Here is a 5,040-nt window from a genome sequence, read left to right on the forward strand (position 1 = left end):
CCCCCCCCACTTCTGGTCTTTCTTCCCTAACAATCTCTCTTTTTCCAGAAATTGCCGATGTCCCTACTTCTCTAACTTTCTCATTTTGATTAATCAGTGAGTAACAGCAGAATTTGTGAAAATCAGTAAGCCAAAAAAATTTAAATATTTTTGCTGAAAAAGCAGTTTCACTTTATTGGAAACACTTTGCAAAAAAGCCCCAACAAGTATTTAGACAATCCCCCCGCCAAAAAAAAACCCAACCAAACAAACACCCAAGGAAAATGATTCCACAAAAATGATGCTGTGAAAGAAACACATAGGACAAAATCAGGTTCTGACCTTTCCTCATTTTTCTGACTTCAAAACTCAATCTTGCCTCTTTCTGTCCTTCACTATATATGACTCTTTTTCCCTAAATGTCCAACTTTTTATTTTCTTTTCCTTGTCCTCCACTTCTATTTTGGGACAGAGTTTGCATGCAATACTTGGTACAAACAGTAAATGAAAACAGATTTGGATCTACTGGAAACAGGGGAGTGATAGAGCACAGGCACCTCGGACTGTTACAGGTATGGTACCGAGTTACTGCAGGAGTTCCTTATGACCTAGGGGTCCACTGAGAAAGAGGTAGGGAAGGCTACCAGAGAGGCTTTATTCCATATTGTTTTCATGCAGTAAAAACTTAGGAAAGAAAAACTGCAGTGCAATTGATATAAGTACCAATCTCGCACACAATGAATTAAATTTCCAGTAAGTTAAATATTAAATGGGCATACGTGTGCAGATGCCTCATTAGCCTTTTGCCTCTGCTAATGAGATGAAATCCAGCTCTGGTCCAAAGCAAAATTATTTGTGGACACTTCAGTCAAAGGAGTTGGAGACAGGGGCCAATGCTATAATAAACTACTGAAAAATCTTAAGAGTGCTGAAAAATTTCTTCATTCCAAATAAAAGTCACATGACAGACAGCGTAGGAAAGACCTTACTGTACAAACACTCTTCCTTGTTCTGTCCCTGTAGACCATCACAGATCCTGAAAATTTTTCGTCTGTCAACCTATCTTAATACTTCAGTATAATTTAGAAACAATCTTCTGCTCCTCTCTGAAAGCGTAACACATCAGGAATAGCACACCACCACCTCTCAGTGCGAGACAAGCAGTACAGAATGTTAACATCTAGTAAATAATCCTTTGATCCAAAATCATTTACAGATCTTGTTCAACATTTATTTCTTCATCTCCGTCCTTTTGTTTACCATTAGTAGAGTATCATTACAAGTCTGACAACAGCATGTAAGAAGAAAGGGTACCATTCATTTGACCCCTATTATATTTTTTGCCCAACAAGTTACTGTTTATGGGAAATGGACAGCAGGTAAACCAGGAAAAATTCCCTCTTTTCCCCCTCCCGCATCCCTACACTCCTACTTCAGTGCTTACCATTTCACATTTAGAGACAAAAGAATAAAATTATTTTCCATTTCACTGCTTGAGTAAATGTTTTACGGATATCAAACAGAAAAATAGGATGCCTATTTCTCTCTCCTCAAGAATATTTAGAGCTCCAACAACCTACAGAGCAAGAATCCATGGTGGCTCCTGAAATTCAGGTCTGTACCAGGTGGCTTTCTGCCAGCACCTTTTAGAAGCAGCATGGGTTGAACAACCTGCAATTTTTGTTGTCCTTCCCTCATTCCTCATCCTGATGACGAGCAAGTATCAGAAGAGGTCATGGCAAGCAAAGCTTTGAACTCGGCTATCAAATACATAATGCCATTATAACCCCCAGGTAACAAGTGTGGTACCTGCAGCTCTGTTTGGAAGAAGAACTTCTGTGGACACTGTGTGCAGTCATAGATCTTGTCCTCTTGTCCATGGGCTGAGAAAATATGCTGCTGCAACTTGTTTGCTTGGACAAACACTGGAATATTAGACAAACAAAAAGGTTTTCATTATTTCATATTGCAAGTGAAGAGTTTTTATAAACAATTTTCCATTACCACTCAGCAATTCCAAGAGGTAAAATGAGGCTGGCGCACTCTGATTTCACATTACGCTGTTACTGTAATGGGTACCAACGAACACGATTTATCTACAAAGCATGATCCTTCTTCTAAAATGACTGTATTGAAATGGACACCTGGTTTTAAAAGAAAAAAAAAAAACACGAAGAAAAAGACCCTAGCAGGACAGCCAATGAAGATTTCAAATTTAAGGAATTTTAAAATGCCATTTTCTCTTCAGATTTGTTTCTACATGCTTACTGCACTTTGATTGAATACACACAAAACTTATTTCCTAGCAACCAACAGGTTTGAAAGGCATAGATGCCAAAGCGCTGTTTACTCTGTGTGCCTTAAGTTAAACCTAACAAACAGCTCTGTATTTAAATGTGTTAATGCTAAAAATTATATCCCACAGCTACACTGGGGCAATGTCTATAAATGTGAAACAGAACTGCAGGTAAATTCTCTTTGGATACTTTAAGATCAACTCTGCCTACACACTGAATGCAAGGGTTTCAATAATATAAACATGTTCAATTTTAATGACTACAAAACAAGGCCCTAAGACTGTGTAACAGTTTACCTAGGAGACATACTATTAATAATTAAATTGTATATGCCAGAGGCAGTGTTTGGGTTGGCAGCACTGACTTCTGATGGATGCCTGGTGCACTGTGACCTAAAAAAGTTTGCATCTACAATATTAATCTGTATAGGCAGGGAAAGGATTTATTAAAGATGCTGGCATTCGACTTTGACTCCACTCCTAATCATTAAAATTATTCTAATTGCAAGGCAACAAAAAACATCAGAATATTGTTCTTCTGAGTCATGCATTTTAATCACGTTTCTCATTACCCTGAAAAAAAGAGATCAGATTCCATTTTCCACACAAAACTTATATTGGTGATTTTTACTTTTTGTTAATATTCTAGCAAGACATGCTGAAATAATTTAATGGCATATTGCTAATAAAACACCATTGTTTATGACTAATGCTCGGTGTCTATTTACCCCATCAGCAAAAAGGAAAAAGTGTTTCACACAGATTGGAATCGACTTATCTCCACACTCTCTAAAACATTTTACATGGCTACTGGCTTGAACATTGAAGCCAGTTGAAGGATTAGTTTTATCAGGGATCTTGCTCACAAGGAGAACGGTCAGTGGGTGCTCCTTACGTATGCAAGTTTTTATATTGCATTTACAACTCCCCCCAACTTGGACATCAAAGACTCACAGCATGACACTAAAAAAAAATCACATCATAAATACAAGGGGAAAAAATTAGTGGAATCAGTAATAAAACTAAAAGAAAAAAAAAGTGAAAGTGGAAGAATTACTGAATGCAGACGCCTAACAGGCAAACTGTTTGCAGCACTTCCATCCATGCTCAGACATTACTGAGACAAGCTGTGCAGTGAAGATGAACTACGTATTTTTTTAATTTTACAACCCACAGAAACGTGTGAAACCTGAACACAGTGAGGTAATAATCATCACCAGCCTCTGTATCTGAGAGATGAAAAATTCAACTTTAATTTCCCTCCATAGTGTGCATTGAGATTTTATTGGGAGTGGAGCTGCCAAACAAAGAGAAGTAAAACGAAGGTATTAAAGGGTGTATTTGCCTATCAATGAAAATCCTTCACTCCCATTAATGGAGAACAGAACCCTTGAATGGCTTCCAGAACAAGCATGCCATTGATGCGAGAATACACAAAGTGTGTTTTGTCATGTTTGTGATTATCTTTGATTTTCATCTTGTAAAGCAAAATCGAGCATGTAAGCTACACGTTAACGCTTATGTTTTAGGTTATCATTTTATGAAATGTTCTATTAAGAAGTCCTAAAAAATCCTCACAACAACTCTGTAGGCATCCATTTAATGTGTTTTCATTTCCAACAACAGCATTTTTCTGTTCCTTATTATTGCCCAAACACTGCAGTGCTTAGCCCTACTGGGTCAAGTTATTTTCTCACTTGGGTTTTACTACTGAATAGCACCACTGACTTGGGGAGGATTATTCCACATTTGGACTTGTGTCAGGGGAGAGAGCAGAACTTGACTTGTGGCAAGACAGCATGGTTTGCTTTCTAAAGCACATTACAAGGGTGTTTCTTCTCACCACAAGCCAACAAATGCACGCAAGTGGGCTTTCTTATCCGATCAGAGCAGAATGTTGCTGCGCAAGCTATGTCTAACAGCCCTTGCCCATGGGGCAAAGTTCTGCTCTGAGTTATACTATTTTAGATGAAACATCTGTAGCTTTAAAGCACAAATTTATGGCAGTTTTAACCTCGGTAAGTTTGGAACACGAAGGTAATGAACGTGATGCCGTGGAAGGTAACAGGCTATCACTTCTGTAATTATAAAAAATTCGAACTTCCGATAGAAGAGCTTGAAATGCAGCTCTTACAGATGGATGCCTGACCTTCCAAGGAGCTCAGGTTTCTAAACGATTTCTAATCAATATTACTAATGAGCACAAATGTAATGTTCCCTCCTAAAACTGACAGCAGCACATGACATGGTTTTAAGTGGAGTTCTGCAGTTGAAAGCTAAGGTCATGACTGGACAAGCAGTGATGGCCTCCTACCTGTAAAGCACACCGGACATTTGAAGGTGCCCCCCATGCCTTCAAAGCTGTGCTCTATCAGGTGGCACTGAAGTTTGGCAGGGGAGTCGAACGTCTGATTGCAGAGTTTGCATTCATGATTCAGTCCTTCATCTGTGGGAGAAATCAAAGGAAAAGTGAAATTCATCACAGCCCTTACCAAAGAGCAAGTCCAATGCTACCTATGAACTGAAGAGATGTTTTATTTCCCTAAGCTCAGGAAACAGGATGCCCCTCAGCACCTATGGCTGCTGAAGCATTCTCTTACTTGAAAGGTTCAGAATGTACAAGGCTTAACTTGGCATTAAAAGCACGTTTTCCACATACAATTAGCACCAAACAGAATGCAGAGCATTAGATTTCAGTAGGAAATGATGGGTAGGACCTCAAACACCATCCCTTAGCAGAGCCACCTGATCACAACTGAGGACAT

At 38.8% G+C, this 5,040-nt stretch overlaps 1 long non-coding RNA gene across 1 annotated transcript in view; it reads right to left on the reverse strand.

Annotated features, from left to right (window-relative positions):
- Window positions 1–4,721, reverse strand: part of LOC104490986 — a 30,633-nt gene extending 25,912 nt beyond the window's left edge. Inside the window, exons 1-2 of the long non-coding RNA XR_727775.1 lie at window positions 4,590–4,721; window positions 1,789–1,904 (exon numbers count right to left, since the gene is read on the reverse strand). This is a non-coding gene — a long non-coding RNA (uncharacterized LOC104490986). The remainder of the gene's footprint in view (window positions 1–1,788; window positions 1,905–4,589) is intronic.
- Between the last annotated feature and the right edge of the window lie 319 nt (window positions 4,722–5,040).

Source organism: Buceros rhinoceros, unplaced genomic scaffold, assembly GCF_000710305.1.
Source record: "Buceros rhinoceros silvestris isolate BGI_N320 unplaced genomic scaffold, ASM71030v1 scaffold12893, whole genome shotgun sequence".
In the NCBI taxonomy this organism is placed as follows: Eukaryota; Metazoa; Chordata; class Aves; order Bucerotiformes; family Bucerotidae; genus Buceros; species Buceros rhinoceros.